This window comes from Marmota marmota, unplaced genomic scaffold (assembly GCF_001458135.2).
Source record: "Marmota marmota marmota unplaced genomic scaffold, marMar, whole genome shotgun sequence".
Classification (NCBI taxonomy): domain Eukaryota; kingdom Metazoa; phylum Chordata; class Mammalia; order Rodentia; family Sciuridae; genus Marmota; species Marmota marmota.
Genome location: NW_026000108.1, coordinates 27,736,214 through 27,761,136, shown reverse-complemented (window position 1 = coordinate 27,761,136; position 24,923 = coordinate 27,736,214).

Sequence of the window (24,923 nt, the reverse complement as noted above, 5' to 3'; positions counted from 1 at the left end):
GCGCTGGGAGTGCCATGCTGAGATGTTTACTGTCATTAATGCTTAAACACAAGGTCCATAATTATTGCTAGCATTAGGTGATGGCTCCCAGGGAGCAAATCTATGTATTTAAATCCTGAGAAACGTTTTCCATCCTATCAAATTACAATCACACATTGCTTAACTACAGGGATACATTCTGAGAAATGCATTGTTAGGCAATTTCCTTGTGGTCTGATCATCACAGAGTGTCCTTACACAAGCCTGCATGCCTAGCACATACATAGGATATGTGGCATATATGTGTGTTTTATGTATATAGAGTATAATCTGTTGCTTCTAGGGACATGATGAACAAAGTGATGAGCTTAAACCGTGGAGAACTCTCATACTATATTGCTGTAAACATTTCTTTATAAGTACACTCTAAAATAGCAAAAAAAAAATATGGCATAGTAAATACATAAAAACCAATTGTTTTAATCAACTTTTTCACCACTGTGACCAAATGACCTGACAAGAACAATTTCAGGAGGAAAAGTTTGTTTGGCCCTCACATTTAAGAGGTCTAAGTCTGTAGATGGCAAACTCCATAGCTCTAAGTCTGAGGTAAGGCAGAATGTCATGGTAGAAATGTGTGGTAGAGGAAAGCAGCTCAGGACTTGGGAACAAGAAATTGAGAGCCTTCCTCACCACAGACAAATTATAACCCTAAGCGCACGCCCTCAGTAACCCACCTCCTTCAGCCACAGTAGAGTGCCTACAATTACTACCCAGTGAATCCATATGCACTGATTAGGTTAAGGCTCTTATAACCCAATCATCTCACCTATGAGAATTCTTGCATTGTCTCACACATGAGCTTTGGGAGATACCTCATGTCTAAACTGTAACACCAGTCATTTATTATCATCATCAAGTATTGTGTGGTATACACAGTTGCATGTGCTATTTTTTCATAAAACCGGAGCCTAGTATGTTTGTTTATACCAGCATCACATGTGTTGCCATGTGTTGCTCTACAATATTACAATGAAACATCCCAGCTGGTGTGAGATGGCACATTTTTATATGAATCATTTAAAATTAATATTTTATTCCTATTTCTGCAAACCGTACCCTTCCAAGTTGTTCGCATCTTCTGTCTTATCTCATTCACTTCTCTCTTACGTGAATCTCACACTTCCTCCCTGTGGTTGGTTAAGCTGGTATTGCTATTCTACTTTGATCTATTAGTTAAGTGGTTATCACCAAAGTGAAAAAAAAAATCAAATAATTAGCACAACTGTAGGAATGGAGAAGGTAATTGAAAACACTGAATCTTTCTCTTCAACCAGTAATCTCTATGCCAGTAAAATTGGGTATATAGCTCTACAAACTCTTGCTGTCCCCTCTAACTCCAAACACTATGGCCATGAGTTTGGGTATTTGAAAATTCTTTTTGCTAACAAATGGCCATTTGTTGAACCCTGACTATATGGTAGGCATATGCCAAGTACATTAGAGGCATAACTAATGCTCATAAACTCCCTGTCGCATGGCTATTTTTAGCTGACCCATTCCGGGATCCTCCGTTATTCTCTTGGCTCTTCATTGTTTCCATACACACCTTTGTTTTCCTATTACAAAGCTTCTGTTAGTTCTTTCGCTTAGGAATTTCTCCTGCTGCAAGGGCAGGCATGTACCTTAGGCAAGGCCAGCTAAGAATACTGAAGAGTTAAGATCTTCCCAAGCAATGAGTTTGGAGTCATTGGAAAAATGCCACTGTCTTATTCCTTGGGTGGAGTGACTCTAAGGAATGTGCTGATGTTCCTTTGAGGTCCCAGCTGGATGGTCCCAGCTGCCCACATTAGATACTGCTCATTTACACACTCTGCTTTGGCTTCCTTTCTTCTTTCTCTCAGTCCACCTGTGCCTCCCTAGATCACTTCCCAATAAAGACTCAAATGCAGGACTGACTTCTGGGAAAAACCCACAAAAGATATCTTCCTTAAACTTTCAAGATAAGCCATATAGAAAGATTGTATGTAATAGTAATAACTATTAATGAAGATTTATTATGTGAAAAGCATATGTCTTATATGTCTCACACTCAGACATTAGTAATTTCTGCCATTTTACAGATGAGGATACTGAGGCACAAGTTGATTAAGAAGCTTGCCCCAAATCACAGCTACTGGTGATCAATGCTTCAGCTACAACTTAAGAATGCACTTAGCTTTTCAATGTTAGAGAAAGTCTTATCCTAATCATGATTAAATGTAGTTATTTTACCATCAGAATGCTTGCTGAAGATAACACTTTAGAGACTTGATTGCACTCTTAAGTGAATGTGCGTAGTTATTACTCAATATACATGATCATAACATTTATTATAAAATAAACTTGTATGTAGTGATGCTGTCAAATATCTGGCAAACCTGGACTGTAAAAGCTAGTTGGTATAATTTTGGTTTCTAAAAAAGCACAATGGATACATGAGTCCCTCTCACTTAATTCCCTTTGACACTCAGTTTTATGATTACCTGCTTTTTTTTGTTTGTTTCTCTTCATATTCCATTCTTCCTGCTCTTCATTATTCTCTTATTTTCTAATCTCTGCTTCTCTGTCCTTCTTCCTTCTCCTTGTTTGCTTTGGGTTTTATAATAGCCCTAAAGGGCTGTCCACCCAGCCAAGCAACCAACCTTCCTTCCTTCCTTTCTCTCTTTCCTTTTTTCTCTTTTTCTTTATCCCTCACTCTTTCTTACTAAAGCATTACAATTTCAATGGTTAAATTTTTTTTTTAAAAATTATAAAAGTGAGGAAAGAATTAGGTAGTTATCAATCATAGACTCAGAATGCAGAAAGAACTGCTATATATACCAGGTTTTATTGAATTATGTGCCTGAATTGGTTTTTCTTTTCTTTTGCCACAGTAAACAGAAAAGAAATGCATCATTAACTACAAGAAAATCACATAAGCATAGAATGATAAAGTAGCCAACTGTGGACAAATTCTACACAGTTTAAAATATTACATTTTCAGAACCAGTGAAAGAGATGTATTTGTAAATGCCAAAAGTCAAATGTGAATATAAACCAAAAGAGTATAAAAGTGCAGTATTGAATTCAGCAGGAGGAGGATGAAAATACTCTTCAAATAGCAAATATCTGTTCATGAAAGCAAAAGTTCTAAAATGGGGTTGTGTACACTATGTAATGACAAATTATTACTTGGAAATAAGTAGCTACTTAAATTTAATTAATAATTTTTGGGTAAAGAAGTTATTAAGGAATTGATTTTCCCCTAGATTTAGAGTAGGCCTACTTCAGAATTAAAATGTAACCTATCATAAACTTTCAAGAATGCAGAACCAACCCTGGTTGGTAATCTAGACCTCCTCTGAGTATGTAAGCATTGTTAAGACTTTCTTCACTTTTAAAAACCCATTTTTAGGTTAACAAGACTGGGAGATATTTTTAATGAAATAAAAGTTTATGAGGAATTTGTTATAGCATAAAGTAAAATTATAACACAAAATATAACAGCTTAAGATTAATTTGTAGGTACATACGTATATTTTGGAAGAATGTGTCTATTCATCTGTCTTTGTTTCTTTTTATTTTATTTTTTGTAGCTCTCAAATACATTGTAATAAAAATCTTGCTTTTATGTTCCATAATGTACACTCTAATTGATCATATTTTTAAATGATCTCTTATAAGAGATCTGGTTTCATCCCAATGTCTTTTCAACTTTCTTGGTTTGATTCTTTGGTGATGGAATAAGCAGTTTAAAAGATATATTCTATTTGTAGACAGGGACATAACCTTTTACTACATGATCAAGTGTGTTTGGTATACTAGAAAACCTGACTCTGAGATTCCTAATGTTTGTCTTAGAAAGACATAATGTATATTCATAATATGTATTATCTATGTGTGTTAAGAAACATGATAAGTCTGGAGGAACACAGTGTGTACTTGTTCATTCAGAGGTCTACTTTGTGGAGTCTACTCTGTTTTTAGTTTGTATCAGCTTTCAAGTTTCCAGAAGATTTCCTCCTCAGTGGCTTCATGCTTCCTAGCTTCCTTCTCTTCTTCCTAGAGTAATTATTCTTAACACAATACCATTTATATATGAAAATGTAACAATTTGTCTCTGAGACATGATTTGTCCTATTATATTCCACAGTATATCAGAACAATATCTTGAAAATTTTATATACAATGAATGCATGTTGAACTAACAAATAGGCAACAGAATTGATGACTGAGTTATATGATTCAGAGTAGATAGAGTTGGGGGCCTTGTTCTTTCTCTGAGACTCAGTTCCTGTTGACTGATGTCAAGTCCCTTCATTTCTTCTGGCTAGACTTCCCTCATCTGTAAAATAATGGTTTGGGACTGGTTGCCCTCTAAGTCCCCCTTCAGCCCTGACTTTTTTGAATTTATGAGATAGGAAGAGCCAGAATAATGAAAGTGCAGGAAAGAGAAGAAGTTATAATGGCAAGCATTCTGGTACCCTGATAAACAAGTCCTGCCCCTTGCTGGATTTCACTGGAACAAACCTTATTTTTAATCAAGAGGCTAACCATTACAACATAGAAAATAATTTCCACAGATTTATTGCTTTATTTTACTTGTTTCAAGAACTTCTCTGATTGTAAAAGAAAAGTATGTATGTATATTCAATATATTAAATATAAAGACAAAAGGAAGAAAGAAATCAATTATTCAATTTTTTTTCACCATATACAATAACTGTCAATATCTGGGAGAATTCTCTGTTTTTAGTATGTCTCTATACAATTTTTTAAAAAGTCAAGGACGTTATCTATCTCTTTAATCTATCTCATGTACTTTTTATCAACACATATAAGGAAGTTATTTATAGACATGCACAATATTATAACTTATATATATTCATTTGAATATGTCCCAATTTCCCAATCTCAGTTAAAAGTTTTTGGAGATGTTATTTTAACAGAAATAGTAGTAAATTGGAATTGTTATGCTTTTTATCTGTCCAGAACCCTTTAATTTCCTCTCTTCATTTCTTTTGGAAATACATATCCTCTTTCTTTATGAGGAATCCATTCCAACCATTTCATTCACACTATAATATGTCTGAACACCTGACCAAGCCACTGCCAATCAAAATACTAGATTCTTGGCAGCAGTGGTATATAGGGAAAAGCAAATGAACCAAATAACTAGAAAGGGTGAGTAGTTTTCTGAGTTTTTAAAGGAAGCATTGGAGTAAAGTTACCATTATTTAATTGGAAATAGTAGATTGATGTAAGTCTATTCACTTACACAAATAAAAGAGTTAATAGATGCCATTAAGACAGTGAAGCTTTTGATATTATCTAGTTCTATGTTTCCAACAATGCCTAACATTGTATAACTGTCAATTTCCCACTTAGGTAAGTCAATGGAGTCCCCTATCACCTTTTTCCTTAAGTGAGTTAAGTGTTCACATCTTCTGTTCTGACTGGTTTATTAGATATGTATAACACAGAATTCAGCAATGTTTTCCTATTTGTAATATTAGATTTATCCATATTTGTCTTTAATAAACCATATAATAATATATTTTTGTAAACGAACTTTTGCCCATATATCTCAAGGAGATAGGATGGTTTCTTAAAAAAGAAACTTAGGGAAAGAAGGGTCTGATTATTTTTAAGACCATGTGTGTTACCAAAATGCTGTTCAGAGAACATGAGAGCTTGATGGCATAAAAAATAAATCTTGAGATTTTTTTTTTGTGGAAATCCAGGGCTACTGGGATGCCATGAAAGCCCTGTAGTTTTGTCATCTGTTATTATGTTAGATGAACTTTGTGAGGTTACCACTTCCTTTGTTGCTGAATTGGCCACTCCAAGATTTTTATGCTCATTGTTTTGTCCTAGAAAGCTTGTATGATATAGACAAGGACACATCAGAGTCAGGAAGGACACTTGATGCCTTCCAAACTTTTCCCTTCCTCCTACTTTATAAACTAAAGGCCTAAACAGGCCTCTCCTTCTCCTCCATGGTATAGTAGGAACAGAAAGAAGAAATTAAAAAAGAGGGAAAGAAATATTACTGTTATTTTGTGAATTGGTATTGAGTTCTCTAGGCCTGGGTGTTTCAACATTCCCAATACCATTGCCAAATGTTTCTCCCCTGTAGCTGCAAGGATAATGGCTAATAGTCTCTCTTATCCCTGGTTGCTTGTACCTCCCACAGCCCTTTTTGTTGAGAAGGGCTGTTCTGCTACAAATAATGTTTCTGTAACCCATATCATGTACGGTATGATTGATAAACAGCAGAATGATATCAATATAACAGCAGTCTCAGGGTCATGTTTGAAGTCACAAGTAACAGCAAGTGAATGCAAAGCACACGAACAGAGTTTAATTGCAGTCCTGGACACCATGTCCAATCACTTCATACTGTTTCTCTGGTCAATGTTGGCTAGATGCTGTCTGGAAAGATCTTATTACATTATTATTTCAATTCTGTTTTTATTTTACCTTTTTCTTCATAACTTAGCAGCCTCATGCCTTCCTATGTGCCCTTCTCTTGAGCTACCATTAAGACAAAAATCTTTTATGACTTTATATTATTCATTCGTTCATTCAGAATTTAACATGTCCTTTGAAATTATGTGTGTTTATGTTCTGACTGTATGTATATATTGAGTGTTGATCAATTCAGGTCAATGAACATATCTATTACCTTAAAGTATTACCATTTCTTTACAGTGACTACAGTCAAAATTCTCTCTTCTAAATATTTTGTGCTTTTTTGTTGTTGTTGTTGTAGCATAGGATTCAAAAACCCTTTAATCCATTCTTGGTCATATACTTTCTAACTTCTCTACTACTTTAAAAATTGCTGATTCTTGTGTCATTCCGGAACTTCCATTTTAAATCCCTGTTACATACATCTCTATATCTATATCCATCCAGAACTATTTTGTACCACATTGTCAGCAAGCTGGTAAATTATTACATTGCATTTAACTCAAGAAACATTCAAAGCCCGTATTTTCTTTCATTTACAGATTGCTTGTATTTTTAAGATATGGAGTGATTTAATTTAAACATCCAGATTTTAATTTATTATGAGAAAGCATCATTACTCTGAAAACAAATGGAGATACCTTAAGTGGCTCCATGAGTTATGAACATGTGGCTCAGTGTTGCAGAGTGGTTCTTAAAAGGATGCTCACATCCATCAGAGGACACACACTCCTTGATCACTTTGGTCAGAATAAATGTTGCTAGTAATCATGGGTTGTCTTTCTAAATATTTACCACATGATTTTTTCCCCCACATTTTTCTTCTTGCCAGGGCATACTTCTCCTGGAATCCATGGTTTCAGCTAATCATTCTCAGTTTCCAAAGGATTAAATGCCAAAAACCACCATCGATAACACTATATGAACCCTGTGTGGGTTTTGAATCACTCCCTGAAATATAAGTAACACCAGAATACAGAGACACTCTCTCTGATTTAAGGTTTCTTTATGCAGCTGTTAAAGGGTAATTCTTTTAAAAAAGGATATAATCATGACTCTCATACAGATATAAAATGAACACATGTCAAGATTTATTTGACTCATTAATGAATGAGGAGACCAGTGAGATATGACAACTGCTTTGTAAGATAACTTGAAGAGCCACACATTTACAGTCAGGGAATGCCAAAACAAAACTACAAATGGATGCAATCTGTCAAAACTCTTGAATACCTACAGGGTCATAATCAATCACATTTAATCAGATATTATTTACATTTATATTGGTAGAAATTATTTATACCAGTATCATGTAATATAAGTTAATTTTTGTATGTATTGGTTAGTAAAACAGCCTTGTCAGAGAGAAAGATAAAGAGAACCCAGATAATTTACCTAGTTAGGACATCCATCAAATTTCAAAGTATTCTGGAAGTGTCCCTACATATCACAGATCCATCCAGGTCCCATCTAATATTTTTGGTGGGAATGCTAAATGCATTGTATTTTACATATACATCATTAGTTAGAGCTTTGTGGTTAAGTCCCTCCCTCCACAGAGAATCATCTGAACCACTCTCTAGCATGCTTTGTCTCTATAGTTAAGTTCTGATTGTCTTCTTAACTGGTCCAGCTCTGAAGTAAGGGCTCTTGGAGGCTTGTGACTGTGCTTCAGGTAAATCACCTGGACTGATCCCTGGTTCACTTCAGCTGTTTAGATAAAGACAAATGAAGGCATAAATGGTTTTAAAAGGCAATTATTCTAGGTAGACTCTGCTAACTTAAAAGATTATTTGTTTTTCTTCTTCCCTAGAAAAATTTAAGTATTCAGATGCAAGGACTGAAAAAAGGACCTCAAAATGTATCATGCTTATTTACAGAATAAGTAAGTCCTCAATTTATTTTTTTTTATTTTCATAAACATTTTTTTACTGAGAAAAATATGGAGACAATTGTGCATACTTTCAGTAATATGTCACATTTCCTTCAGGGTTCAAAGTATTCTTTGTCCTTACTATAGGGCATTTGGCATTTATGCTTCAAGGAGCAGTGTGGTAATGAGAGAATGTGTTTTGTGCACTCCTGGTGCTGTCAGTAATGTTTCCAAACTAAAAATTAAATTTTAAACACTAGATTTCTGTGACCATGACATTGTTATTAAAATCTCTTTTGGCACAATATTCAGCTTTCTTTAGTTATTGTTGATGTTTTCTATTTTTAAAATGCTATATTTTATGCTATGTTGGTAACTTTTCCACCAAATTAATATTTAATCCAGAGAATATTGGAAAATAAAATAGAAAAGCATTAACATTACATAAACCTGAAGTCAGTACAGACTTATACTTTTATTTAGCAGGTTAGAACAGGACACATTTTTTTTTTCTGGCAGAAATGGAAAATATGGGAAAGGATTGTCCTAAGAACAGATAGATTAAGACATGTACAATATTTGAAAACAAAGGTAAATTAATGCTGGTACTGTAAATATCCATACATTTCCATAATTTAAACAAATTAAATGAGCATCTATATTATTTCATACTAATTCTAAGTTGTGCTTTAAGAATGTTAAGATTTACATGAAAGGATAATATCATAATTTTTTTAACTGTGAATTGAACCCAGGGGTGTTTGCCACTGAGCTACCTCCCCAGCCCTTTTTATTTTTTATTTTGAGACAGGGTTTCACTAAATTGCTGGGTCTTTGCTAAATTGCTGAGACTAGCCTCGAACTTGCAATCTTCTGGGCTCAGCCTCCTGGGTAACTGGGATTCAGGTGTGTGCAAACACATCCAGTTTCAGAATTCTTTTTATGATTTATCTGGGAATTTTTCCTCATTGAAATTCCTTTTCATTTTTAACTTTGGAATATTTGCCTTTTAAAAGCAATAGAAGAAATAGTTATAGACAGTAAATATTTTCAATAATAAAGTGAAATCATCCTAGTTATTTGATGCTACTTTCTTTGAACTTGAATTTCAGATTCCAAATGGATTTACAACCTTTTGGAAAAACTAGAACCTCCAATCTACACATGGTATTTCCAGAGAAGAACTTCTAACCCACTCAGTTCAAGTAAGTTCATAGTCTATTATGTATCAGACCTTTTTTAATTGTCTGGGTACAAAAATTAATGACACTTTCAGATTAGAAGAAGAGATGAGTACAAATATAATTTATGCTAGGAATCACTTAAAATTCTCATCAGCTTAAGGAAATCTTCCTGGAATATGAGACCCTGGGGCTGAGGGTTGCCTAATAAATAATTAACAGAGCAGAAAGGTGGAAACAGATTTCCAGGTACAGGTACATATTCACACACACACACACACACACACACACACACACACACAGGAGTGATTACAATCTAGGGATTGTTCTTAATTACAAAAGTTAAATGGTGAAGTTAGTGTTTTTCCAGCTAAAAGCTTTAGGTCCTGCCTCGTTTCTGCTTCTATGTAACTCTTGTTCTATGGTAAGTGTGAATATTCTAAAAATTAATTATTTGAAAAGAGAAGTATAGCATGCTGTCTGAATACATAGAAGGGGTTCTTAACTCGGGTTGGGTAGACTTCCTGGGAAAGCATAATAGAAAACATAAAGGATGAAGATGCATTAGTCCTAACAAAAGAAGGTGGGAGGAAGGTGTCGGTAGTGGCTTCAGAGAGATAGCACACAAGAGAACATATGATCAGGGAGATAAGTTAGAGGTAGGGAGTTGTGAAGTGTGGTGTGTGCCTAGAGAAACTGGCAACCTGAGAATGGACTGCATGGGAAGTTCACACCCACACAAACATGCACACACATGTGTCAACTTATAATTTTGAAAATAGACTTTTATTTTAGAACAGTTTTATATTTAAAAAATTACTGTCAGGAGAGTACAGAGCCTTTCTATACACTCTGTACTCAATTTCCCATATTATTAATATGCTATATTGATATAGAACTTTTACTATAATGAGCAATTATCAATGCATCATTTCATCATTCATTGAATTTCTATTGGCATAAACACTGTACATATTTATGTGTATCTTAGTGCAATAGGTATATACACCACTTCAAACATTTTATATTTATCTTCTTTGGAAACATTAAAAATCCTTTCAACTAGCTATTTCAACATAGGCAGTCAATCATTGCCCACCATTGCTATCCTACTGTGCTACAGAATATTAGAAATTATTCTTACTATGTAACTCCTACACTATACCCATTAACCATCCTCTCTCCATATCTATTCCCCTCCCAACCCATTCCTTGGGTTCTGATATCACTTTTTTGCTCTCTCCTTCTATATGATCAACTTTTACTTTCCACATGAAAGTGAGAACATGGGGTATTCATCTTTCTGTGCCTGACTTTTTTCACGAAACAGACTTTCCTTCAGTTCCATCCATATTTCCCAAATGATTGAATTTACATTTTTTATGGTTGAAAAATTAGTCCATTTTTTGTTCAGCGTCCCTTGCTGGTGTACAAAAATGGTGTACAGGTTTTTGTATCTTGACTTTGTATCCTATAAATTCCCTAAATTTGTTTGCCAGTTCTAATAGATTTTTGGTGGCACATTCAGGTTTTTTTTCGATCTCAAGTCTTATCTGCAAACAATTTGCTTTCATCCCTTGTAATTTAAAAGCCCCCTTTCTCTCTCTCTCTCGCCCAATTGTTTGGCACATCACTTCCAGTACTGTGTTGAACAAGAGTGGTGAAAGTGGTCTTCCTTGGCTTGTTCCAGACCTTAGAGGAAATTATTTCAATTTTTATTTACTTATTATGATATTAATTGTGGGTTTGTCATATAGTCTTATTTTTGTTGAGGTGTGGGATGTCTTATAAGGCTGAATTCACTTAGTTCTGAATGATGTCTTTACTTCGTGTAGCCTTCTTGGCTAGTCAGTTTTTTCACCCCTTTTAGTCTTCTGAATATATTGTTCCATTCTCCCCTGACCCAGAAGATTTCCATTGAGTCGTTTGTTCTTAGTCTAATTCTTAATGTTTTTCTCTTGCTCTTTTTATAATTTTCTCTTTGTGTTTAACTTTTGGCAGCTTGATTATAATGTGCCTTGGAGAGGGCCTCTTTTGGTTCTTCGAACTTCATGAATCTGCATTTCCATCTCTCTCAAGATTTGGGAATTATTCAGCTATTTTTTTTGTTAAACGTATTTCTGTACTTTTATTCATTTCTTCTCCTATTGTGTTAATATTTGTTTACTTAATGACATCCAGTAGGTCTTTTTTCTTCTTTTCTCTAATTTTCCTCTCTGAATGGGTTAATTCCAAAGACCTATCAGGGAGATAAGTTAGAGGTAGGGAGTTGTTCAAAAGTTTTTTCTTCTCCATCATGTAGTTTATTGCTGTGGTTCTTTATTATATTTATTATTTCATTCATTTAATTTAGCAGCTAGGTTTCTGTTTGGGTCTCTTTTATGATAACAATATCTTTGTTAAATTTCTAATTCAAATTGTGAATTTTTTCTCCAATGTTACTGAATTGCTTATATGTCTTGATGAACTTCCCTAAGATCATTATTTTGAATTCTTTTTAGGTGTTTTAGAATTTTGTTTTCCTTTGGAGTCTGTAACTGGAGAGTTATCATGTTTCTGTGAGAGTGTCATATTTCCTTGATTTTAAAAATGTTCATTGCTTCTCTAGTATGATATTTTGTGCATCTAGTGCAATAATAGCTTTCTTTTTTTTTTTTAATGAGATTTTTTCCCCCTCTTCTAAGGAGAGACATTTTCCTTTGGATAATTTCTAGAATGTTTAGGTGTTGTGGTTAATTTGATTCTGGGTGGACTGAGTAGAGTGGTGTCTGTGCAGGGTTCATAAACTATAAACCTCATCATGAATGTCTACAGCTGCATTAGTGGACTAGATCTGCTGGTGGCAGGGCCATTAACTGGCTGGCCATGATGGGTGTAGCCTCTACAGGTGCGGATCACCAGCTGCATGATGAGCTCTCCAGTGGGTTTGGCTGCTATCTCTTATTATTTGTTCCAACTCAGACATAGGTGGATGCTGTGAGCCAACCTGCTGAACAATTAACTAACCAGGGAGATGGGGTTACCAATTAGCTGTCAGGCTGGGTTTCAGTATGCAGGTGCTGTGGTTTGTCTGTCTGTGTAAAGAAGGTAGGTTGTTTCCTGAATGCTCTTGGGCCAGGCTAGAGTGCAGGTAGGCACTAAGGTTCTGCCCAATTATGTGGCATCCTTTCCCTCTCGAGCCACTGTCTGTATGACTGCTGAGCTAAGCTCAGGCACACATAGATGTTGCAGGTAAGGTCACCTGAGGTGGGGAGCTGTTACATGGATTTTGTTAAGATGGGCTCAGTGCATGTGTGTGGGGTGTGGTTTTCACTAAGCCCCCTGAGCTGAGAGAAAACTGAAAGGAATGTATGTATATTAACCTGAGTATAAACACATATCTATAAATATTTGCATATGTAATTACTTATATTAATAGAAACATGGGTTTATAATGATGTATCCAATTATAATCCATCACAAGGATCATGCTGGGCTCCTATCTTGTTTATCTTTATACTTGTACCTCAATAGTGAGAAACCTGGTTTCCACCATTCACTACTATTTACCCAATCTTTCAATTCCAGTACGAATGTACAGTGATTTCAATTGTTGACTCATGCTTCCATGGGAATCAACTTTACCAACAAGAAAACAGTGATCATTGTAACAATTCCTTTTCCTAGTAGACTCCCCTTTTTTCCAAAGTTATTTAGTTTGGCATCTCCCCTACATCTCCTTCAGTGAGTCTGTTTCATATCCTTTTAATGCAATTAGTTCCCTTTGTAATTTTCTGTATTATATCTTGAGATCTTCTGACCTGCTAAAACACTAAGTTTTTTCTGTGGTAAAATTCTGTTGATTTTTGACATAGGTTGAATATCTGTCATTAAATTTCCTCTGCTACATTTATCCAGGCTCTTTACCTTTACCCTTTCAACCTGGACCCCTTGACAACCATTAACCAGAATATTACCTCTACAGATTGACTTTTCCAGGGTGTCATCAAATTGGTGTCATATATTTTGTGACTCTTCCAGACTATCTTATTTCAGCTAAAACTACACATTTAAGATTAATTTATCTTTTGCTCTGGCTTGATAATACTATTTCTCTCTTTTAAATTTGTGTATAGTATTCCATTGCAACCACAGCTTTGATTACCTGTTTTTTTTTTCTTTTATCTTACTGTAGAAAATTTTAGTTGTTTCCAAGTGTTGGAATTAAGAATGGAACTGCTATAAACATTTGTGTTTAGGTTTTTTTTTTTTTATTGGTTGTTCAAAACATTACAAAGTTCATGACATATCATCTTTCATACATTTGATTCAAGTGGGTTATGTGTGGACATACGATTTGAAATCAGTTGGTTAAATACCATGCTGTGTGATGCATTGTATGCTAAGGCTATACATAGCTTCATACAAAACTTCCAAACTATCTTCTAAAGTGGTTTTACCATTTTGCATTTCCACCAACAATAAATGAGAATTCCTGTTTCTTCTTAACGACCTCAGCTGTCAGTATAGTCAAGTTTTGGATTTTATAGCCATTTTAATAGCCATGTAGTGGTATCAGAGTCTTGTTTTAACTTACAATTTCTAAATGACAAATCACATTGAACATTTTTTATGTGCTTATTTGCCAGCTGTATATCTTCTTTGATTAGTTATCTGAAGTTATCTATTCAGATCCTTTGATCACTTTAAATTTCAGTTGTTTTCTTGTTTATTTGTAAATATGTTTATTTGGATACAAGCCTTTTTATATACATCTTTTGAAATATCTTCTTCCATTATGTGATTTGTCTCTTCATCCTTAATGAGTGTCTTTTGTATGGCAGATGTTTTAATTATAATAAAGCAGAGTTTATCCATTTTTACTTTCATGGATCAGATGTCATATTTTAAAACTCATTATCTGTGAAAAGATGATCCACATCATATGTCATCAGGGAGATAAAAATTAAAACAACACACTGATTAAAACTGCCAAAATCCAGAACACTGGCAATACCAAATGACTGTAAGAATATGGAACAACAGGAATTCTAAGTAATACTGGTTGGAATTTGGCATAGCCATTTTGAGGATAGTTTGCCAGAGTTTTGCAGAGCTATATATACTTTTACCACCTCATCCAGAAGTTGGGCTCCTTGTTATTTACCCAAAAGGAGATGAAATCTTAGTTCCACACAAAACCTGCACACAGATATTTATTATAGATTTACATATCATTGCCAAAACTTAAAGCAGCAAAGATGTCCTTCAATATGTGAATGGATAAACTGTGGTACATTAAAACAATGGAATATTGTTTATCACTAAAAAGAAATAAGCTAATTAAGTCATGAAAAGACACTGAGTGAAGTAAGTTAACATGAATCGGCCACATACTGGGGCCCCTGTAGCTCACCATGATCATATTGCTCTGCTTCATTAAAAGGCTGCTTCCTGTATGATTCCAACCCCTGGGTGCCTAGGCTGGTTCCATAGCTTTTGTCTTCTTTCTCCAGTTTCTTAAGGCACAAGCTTAGGTTATAGATTTAACTCTATTTCCCGATAAACCATGTTTCCACTTAGTAGTATAAACTTTCCTAAGATGTATTTTTATTTTCACATTTAGTTCAAAATAGTTTTTAATTACTTTGGAGGCTTCTTTGATATGTATTCATTTAAAACTTGTTGGGAAATTTTCCAGCTATCTTTCTGTTATTGATTGAAATTGCGATCTGACAACATACTTTGTATGAATTCATAAGTCTCTAAGTGAGAGACCACCTTCAGGGGGAAATTCCTACATTAATGCCCAAAGACTTCTCTCTTTTGTTTCAGCTAATACTTTTAAGGCAAAACTTATAAAGAACCAGCCATGATCTACAAGATCAGAGAGCCACTCTTAAGTTTTCTGTTTAGGTTCCTAGAGGAAATTTGGCTCATTATAATATGAAATTGAGCATGCCCTGAGGTATTCATGTCTGCCATCTTTGTGAGCCTAAACTGAGCATGTCCAGAAGCATTGTGTCTGCCATCTTCAAGTGTTCATATCCACCATTTTAATCTTTTACCTTGTGTTCTATGATCTTGAGCTTGTGCCCAGGAATGGGTCTATCATCTCTTCTTCTTGACCTATGACTGTGAACTGAACATGCTCAGAAATGTACATCTTAAACTGAGCATGCTTAAAAATGCATCTGATCCTAAAATCAATAAGTATAGGCTCCCAGAATAAAATATCATGCTGTCTTTGTTCAGAAAGAAAATCACTTTTCAGATACTCTGATGCTGTCCTTTCTCACTGTGGATGAGAGGATGTTCTCCATTCTTTTACCTTCTGGCTTTGCTCATTGGCTTTACACTTGCCAAGAAGCAAACCCTTTGCATTCAGTTACAATTTTATTCTTTCAAATTTGCAATGTTATGTTTTATGTTCTAGAATACGGTTTATATTAGTGAACATTCAATGCGGTCATAAGAATAATGTGACTATTATAGGGCCAGGGATTCTGATGCATGCCTATAATCCCAGCTACATGCCTTGCTCAGAAGGGGTTTTGCGTCTACTCTGGGGAGAACAGCTCAGAGAGATTACTTTGCAGACTTCATCTGCATAACAACACACTGTGTGCAAGTAAAATTCTGTTCCTTTTTTTTTCTTAAGTTGTGACTACATCATACAGAATTGAGAGGAAATTTGTCTAGGTCACTGTTATTGCTTAGATGTGGTGCCCTCCAAAAGCTCACAGGTGAGACAATGAAAGAAGGTTTAGAGGAGAAATGATTGGGCTACAGCCTTAGCCTAATCAGTAAATTAGTCTCATCAGGGATTGACTGAATGGTAAGTGGAGGCAGGTGTTGCTGGAGGAAGTGGTTTATTAGGGGCGTGGTTATGGGGTATATATTTTGTTTCTGGAGAGTGGAGTCTCTGCTTCCTGATCATCATGTGAGCTGTTTCTCTCTGACACACTCTTCTGCCATGATGTCCTGTCTCACCTGTGTCCAGAGGAATGGAACGTGCTGATTATGGATTGAGACTTCTGAAACTGTGAGCTCCTACATAAACTTTTCCTCCTCTACCAACTGTGCTGGCTGGGTCCATTAGTCACATCAGCAAAAAAGCTGACTAAAACAGTCACTATCTGATTTTTTAGGATTATGCATTTATTCTAAAAATCATTTACAACCCCTTACAATTTCCTACATTCCCCTATTCCATTTTTACCTATATAAGATGGGCATATGAATTTCTGAATCTCATCCGGTTATTGTGTAATTACTCTCCTGTGATGTCCTAAAACATGTTAATAAATGTGTATGCTTTTTTTTTTAAGAGAGAGGGGAGAGAGAGACAGAGAGACAGAGAGAGAATCTTTTTTTACAAAAAATATTGTAGATGGACACAACACAATACCTTTATTTATTTTAATGTAGTGATGAGAATCGAATTCCGGTCCCGCCCTTGCTAGTCCAGTGCTTAATCACTGAGCCACAATCCCAGCCCAAATGTGTATACTTTTTAATTTGTTAATCTATCATCAGTTAATTCTAGTGAAACTTCAGAGGGCAAAAAGGTATTTCCCTTGCCCCAACAGTGACTCCTCTAATATTGAACATTTGATGATACTTGCCATCTTCTATGTTAGCATAATATAATTCTTTTTAAAATTTTTGATGTTTTTCATGGTTTGCGATATTCATTTATAACTAATGTTTAAGTCTATCTTGAAATAACACTATACCATTTCATGTGTAGTGTAAGTATATTATGGCAGAGTCTTCCCAATTCCTCTCCTCCTTTATGGTATCACTGTAGATTATTTCAATTATCCTTATCATTAAATCATTGTTACTATTATTTTTAGAAACAATTAACTTTTAGAAAAATTAAGAATAAGTAAAAATATTATGTTACATTCACGCCCCCCCCCACCTCTCTTTCTTATTGGGGATTTATCACTGAGTTATATCCCTAGTCCTTTTTATTTTTTTATTTTAAGACAGGTTCTCACTAAATTGCTGAGGCTAGCCTTAAACTTGAGATCCTCCTGCCTTACCTTCCGAGTTGCTAGGATTATAGGTGAGAACCACTGCACCTGGTCATCCATTTCTTTCGCATGCTCTTCTCTTCTCTATTTAAATTTGAGTACTATTTTCCTTCTGTCTGTAAAACTGTTTTTTCTGCTTTTTGCATTTCTTACATTGTTGCCCAATGTTGATTTTCTTTCTTTCTTTCTTTCTTTCTTTCTTTCTTTCTTTCTTTCTTTCTTTCTTTCTTTCTTTCTTTCTTTCTTTCTTTCTTTCTTTCTTTCTTTCTTTCTTTCTTTCTTTCTTTCTTTCTTTCTTTCTTTCTTTCTTTCTTTCTTTCTTTCTTTCTTTCTTTCTTTCTTTCTTTCTTTCTTTCTTTCTTTCTTTCTTTCTTTCTTTCTTTCTTTCTTTCTTTCTTTCTTTCTTTCTTTCTTTCTTTCTTTCTTTCTTTCTTTCTTTCTTTCTTTCTTTCTTTCTTTCTTTCTTTCTTTCTTTCTTTCTTTCTTTCTTTCTTTCTTTCTTTCTTTCTTTCTTTCTTTCTTTCTTTCTTTCTTTCTTTCTTTCTTTCTTTCTTTCTTTCTTTCTTTCTTTCTTTCTTTCTTTCTTTCTTTCTTTCTTTCTTTCTTTCTTTCTTTCTTTCTTTCTTTCTTTCTTTCTTTCTTTCTTTCTTTCTTTCTTTCTTTCTTTCTTTCTTTCTTTCTTTCTTTCTTTCTTTCTTTCTTTCTTTCTTTCTTTCTTTCTTTCTTTCTTTCTTTCTTTCTTTCTTTCTTTCTTTCTTTCTTTCTTTCTTTCTTTCTTTCTTTCTTTCTTTCTTTCTTTCTTTCTTTCTTTCTTTCTTTCTTTCTTTCTTTCTTTCTTTCTTTCNCCTTCCTTCCTTCCTTCCTTCCTTCCTTCCTTCCTTCCTTCCTTAGTTCCTTCCTTCCTTCCTTCCTTTTTAGTGTGGCTTTGTTTCTTGACTGTAATTCTCCCCCCACCACCATCTTTCCAGGAAGTTTCTATTTCTGTTTTAGTAATATTAAAGCTTTAGCCCTCATCAATATTAAGTATATTAAGACTATTGAAGGTATTCTTACCTTCAATATAAGAAGGTAAGAATACCTTCAGTATATCATCAATAAAATGAAAACCGGAAAGAAAAGTGTCTTTCTGAAAAAAGCTTAAATTTCCCCTAAGCTAAATCTTGAAATTCAACAGATGTGATATTTTCTAACATAATATGCACCTTAAAACCAGTAGCTTTGTGTGCCTACTTGTGACCACATATTGGAAATACATGTATATAAGAGGAGAAGCAGTGAATATGGGGACAATTTATAAAATACTTAACAGTAGTCACTCTTTCTCCCCATCTTAAACCCAGACTTAAGTGAGTTAAGCCAGACTCAAAAAGTCAAAGATCAAATGTTTTCTCATATATGCAGAAGCTAGTTCAAAATAAGGCAGAAAAGAAAAAAGGCAAAGGAGTGGGAAGTGGAGTTTCATCAAAATAGAAGAAAAATCCCTCGTGTAGATGAAGGGGATTGAGGGGGAGGGAGGAGAAATGGGGCAGGGAAGAACAGTGGAGTGAATCTGACCTGACTTTCCTGCATACATTTATGAATATACCACAGTGAATCTCACCATCATGTATAGCCATAAGACATTAGTTTTAAAAATTACAGTTAAGTAACTAGTAGAAAGATCAGTAGACTAGAGGAAAGGGAGCAGGGAGTACAAGGAGGGGTGGGAAAGGGAAAGTACTGGGAAATGAATTAGAGCCAATTATATTCTCTGATTTTATCATTTAATCAAAATTAATCCTAATATGATGCACAACTAAAACGAACCAATAAAAAATAAGAGAAAATAGAAAGGGAACTTTGTTGGTCAGCTTTCTATTACTGTGGCAAAATGCATGAGATGAAATACTTACAAGGAAGACAAAGCTTATTTTGGCTCATGGGCTTATGAGGTTTCATTCCTTGGTTGACCTGGCTGCTGCTTAGGCGAAACATCACAGTGGTGCGTGCATGAGGCAGGGGAAGTAATTTACCTCCTATTGTCTGGGAAGCAAAGGGAGAGAGAAAAATGGGAACCAATATCTCCTTCAAGGGCATGCCTCCAGTGCCCTAGCTTCCGTCTACTAGACACTACCTTTCAAAGGCTCCATCAGCTCCCAGATAGTGCCACAGGCTTGTGAACAGCCCTTTAACACTTGTGCCTTTGGGAAACACGCCAGGTCCAAAATGTAGCAGAGATTCTCCAGAATCTTCTCTATTTTTGTATTTAAGCATATATGAAACCTCTAATTACTGCAGCCCTGATATTTTCTAGGAACCCAAAGTTCAAATGAGTGTGATATGAAGATTAAAATACCTAAATTTCAATATTTCCCCTTAATACCTGCATGGAATTCAAAAAGGAAACTTTTGCAATTATGTTAAATAATAAATAAATTTGTAAGGTTTTGCCTTACCACTGTAATATTAAAATGGTCACAGACATTTAAAAAAAAAAATGTGTTCTCTCAAGAGTTCAGTATAGAATCCAGAGTAAATCAAAGAGATTTATTTGTAATTTATGAAGCTTATAAATACTTTATTTATGGAACATAGAGAAAAAAGCTGTAAAGGAATTTGGTAAGAGGAGTATCAAAGAAACACAATTTGCAGCATGATGGAAAGAAATTGCTGATGCTGGGACTGAACTCTGGCCTTCTGCTTCCAGAAGCAATTCTCTTTTCACAATAACTCTGTTTCCAAATAATTCCCATGACAATTTTATTTGATATATGTGTATTGTAAAATTGGGAATGAGCAAGTCTGCGTGTATGTGTGCAAATATGCAATTTACCTGCAAACATCTATTAACCACATAATAACATGCTTGGAGTGTTTCTGTGCATTAGATAGATTTAATCATTGCATTTTCACAATTCCGTCGCCATCACTGCTATTCTTATTCCATTTTTACAGATTAGACAGTTGAAAGAAGTAATTTGCTCAGTTTATTTAGCAATAAGTAATTCAACCCCAATCAAATCCAGGACCTAAAGCCAGTTAATCTGGCTCCTGAGTCCATGCGCTTAACTTTACTCACCATGCTGGGCTCATTGCACTATTTTATTAACATCTTTGTGAGAAATTACACAAAATAAATACCATAGTTTACTTGTTTCTAATCCATCAAAGTGTTTCATTATGAAGTAGTAGTGATTTTAAGGAGAATGACAGAATTTTTTTGCTTTCTTTCCAAAATATTTTTATATATTCTGCTTCACTTCCAGTTACTTACAGCAATGAAATAGTGATGACGTCAGAAAAGGTCTCAATATAATACTAGTATTCAGTTTGAATATTAATAATATATTTAAAAATAATGTACTAAATTATTATGGTATAAAATAGGCATTTTATATTATAGTTATCCATTAGGGAGAACATTCAGGGATAAAAAGACTTGTTTTATCACATAGTTGATTGATTTGAGTAACACATTATCAGTGCTTCTTTTGCCTGTACAACCTCGAGATGCCTTTCAATAGTCTTTGCTAATTCATCATTCAAATTGCAATCAGAAAACTGAACTTCAGAGTAGTCAACAATTTTTCACAATGGATGTAATGTGAGAAGAAACCATATTTCTTAACTCCAGGATGTCAGAGTGTCTTCTGGGATGAACGGTATTTTGAATATGTTAACTATTAACTTCTCCTTCCTGAACACAGTCTGGGCTCCTTATCAGTTATATTGATGGGTTGTCCTCAGACCATGGAAGACTGGGGCTGCAGGGATGATTGAAATCTGTAGGCGGAAGAGACAACTGCCATCCCTGGAGGTGTTAGAAGTCTGCAGTGTTTGGGAGGTCTGGTGCTACCATTTATATGTCTTTTCCCTGGAACTCTTCCTTCATAACAGATTTTGAACTAAAAATAAAGAAAATTTCCCATGCTCTGTTAGGAGTTTAATTTTTCAAAGAAATCTTGCCACCTCCTTTGAGAAAACTTCTAATGAATTTTACACACTTTCCTCCTTTTATTATTTCTACCAATCTGGCTACATTTTTCTTTTTAAAATAAGAACATTAAGGTCAATATTGCCTTTTATTGTCACCACTATCTTGTTTGTTTTCTTTCTACCAACTTGAGAAACTTTGGACTCTTGAAGTTAATGCTATTTAACAGTATGTTATGATGAATTCCAAGACTTTTATTTGATATATACTAAGAACTCTTTATTTTTAAAGTTCAGCATATTATTCTGCATGAGTGTGTGTTTGTGTGTGTGTGTGTTGTGTAACAAACACTTAAGCTTTTATATGTGACAATAATATAAGCCAATGAGGTTCAAATAAGAAATGCTTATATTTATTTTGTCACAGACAAGTTGAGCACTTTTGATACACCTATATTTTCTTATTGGAAGTGCATATCAAAATGTCTGCAAAGAATTTTTCAATTATGTTTTCTTTGTCAATATTTGCATAATTTATACTGAAGAAGGTTCTCTAAAGGGTGGAATTGTAAAAGCTTTTTTTCAATGCAAAGTAGATCTATATTACAATTAAAGCTTTTTCTAGTGAAGTGAAAAAATAATTTAATTTGAAAAACCCTTATTTGTGGAGACTTATTATAATAATATATGAATAATACATATTTTAACACAATTCAAATATATAGTTTCAGACCCCTAAATAAAAATATTTTATATTTGGAAGCTAGAACTAATAAGCAGGAGACATACATTTTAAAAATATATATTGGGGTTTTAAGTAAATTCTCAATTTGTGAATTTTGAGCATTAATGATAGTTTTAAAATATTTTAAATAATTTTTGGAATAAGAGAAACAATTTTCTATCACAGCTTCTGAAGAGGCTACAGTTGGTCTTTGGACATATTTCCTGGGCAAAAAAAAAAAAATTAGAAGTATAAAATTAAATTACCATCAAGGTGAAGTCAGAAATCACAGAGTCTTAGGTTGAAAAACATCTTGGCCCCTGGTCAATATTCACCTTTGTTATTTGGCTGATTACGGGGTGGCTAACTAGCTAGCAGCTTTTTGGACAAATCTAGGAAGGTGTTTGGATCTCTTAAAGTGGTTCCAGCTGTTCCTGAGCTGAAACTTGTTTTTCAGTAATTTCATTAGGTGAAAATTTTACTTTTGAGGTCTGTTTTTCCATTTCAATTCAATGCAGAATAATTCTCATTCCTCATTGAATTGACTTAAAGTCTTTCATTTGAGGGCAGCTAGGCTGTCTCCATGATCTTCTCACTTATGACTTAAACTCAGGTTTTTTAGTCAAAAGGAAGAATACTGAAGATGTGATTAGTCTGTACCCTTTGGTGTCCTTTTCCTAACTTGTCTCCTTCTTTGTTTCCTCTTTTCCCTCAGTTCTGTCTGTTACAATGTCTCTTGTCTCATTCCATAAAGTTTTTTTTTTTTTTTTTTTTTTACTGAAATCAGCTAAAATTGGATTTCATAGTTTGGCATTAATGAACTTCATAGTAGAAGAGTTATCATTATTATCATCATTATATTATATAGAGTTTAAAAATTATACTAATTTTGCACTCAATTATTTAATGCATTGACTTTATCTTTTAGAAATATTGTTTTGGGTTTCCCTCTATTGTAAATCCAGAGGGAAAAGCTTATTTGTAAAAAAACAAACAGAAAAACTATATTTGTAGAGAATTATTATAATAATACATGGATAATACATATTTAACACAATTCAAATATATAGTTTCAGGCCCCTAAATAAAAAATGTTGTACAGTTGGAAGTTAGTACTAATAAGCAGGAGAAATAAATTTTAAAAATATATATTGGGGTTTAAATAAAAACTCAATTAATTTGTGAATTTTGAGCATTAATAGTAGTCTTCTGAAAGTTTGGAGTACTTCAGGGCATCACCCTGTTACTCTTTTGAGTGATTATTGATAAGAACACAGTCATGGCTTATTTAGAAAGAGACAGGAATGGTAGTGTAGGCTTGGGTTTTAAGAAGTAAAGAGGGTGGTCAGGTGTGGTGGTGCATGCCTGTAATTCCAGCAATTTGGGAGGCTGAGGCAGGAGGATCACAAGTTCAAAGCCAGCCTCAGTTACTTAGTGAGGGCCTAAGCAACTTAATGAGATTCAATATCAAAACAAAAACATACATAAAAAGGGCTGGGGATGTGGTTCAGTGGCTAAGTGCCCCAGGGTTCAATTCCTGGCACAGGCAAACACACACACATACACACACACAAAAAAAGGTGGGTGGATGTGATTGCATTCTCATTATAAGTAAGATATATGATTTGATAGTAAAAAGTGATATCTTGGATTTCAGCAGTTAAAAACATGGACCTATTTTTGTTTTATTTGTTTTCCTTAACTAGAAAACACACCATTAATTAAGCAGAGTGCTATTGAAGGCATCATCATCAATAAATTTCATTAAGAAACTCATTCTGGCAACGTATTTGGCAGCTAACTTAGAAGAATGACAGCTTCAGTATTTATTACTATCGCCAGATCATCTCATCTTCAGAAATACCCCATGCTGACTTACACCTGGAGAAAGATGATCTTAATTCTTACACATCAACAATCTTAATATGGTAACCTTTCCAGTATCCACTAAGACACACAAGAAATAGTTAAGCGTGCCTGGCAGGCACATTTAGCCTTGCAAGCCTGACTGAGCTCAGCTGGGTACCAATGGAATGAGTCAAAGTAGGCTAAGAAAAGGAGAGAAAGAATGAACACTTAGAGACGACATGCTCATGAGCATTTAGGCACTGCTAAGAATGGACAATCCTTTTATCAGTTTTGCTCTTTATTTCCTGAAGAAAAGACACCTGAGGCACCTGTCTATCAGCAAATATTTTACTCAGCTGGACAGCATTATAAACAACTTTGTCATGAAAGCTCTGGTTTTGCTGCTGATTCTTTTTTTTTTTGTCTTAATAAACTCATGATATTCATTTTAGTGGCATAGGACTAATTGACTATGCAAACATAGTTTTCAAATACTATACTTTCTCATTTTAATGTGGGGTATAGATTAGGTAAGAAACATATTTACCATAATTATATGTCTTTTATTTTCTCAGTGATCAAATAACCATCTGCAATTTATTTTATGTTTTTGTTAAATGCTTTCAACTGGCCCCAAAGAGAGGAATTATTCATGCTCTTTAAAGAAGATATTTCTCAGATATTTTTGTATGTGTCCCCTCTCAGTTAGTAATATATTATAATATATACAATAATATAGCAGAGATGACAAAAATTTGGCAAAATATTAATGAATACATCTGTGCAAAAGCTACACAGATCTTTGTATTACTCTTGTAGATTTTCTGAAAATTTCTAAAATCATTTATAATGAAAAGTTAAAAATAAACAATTTTTTCAAAAATATG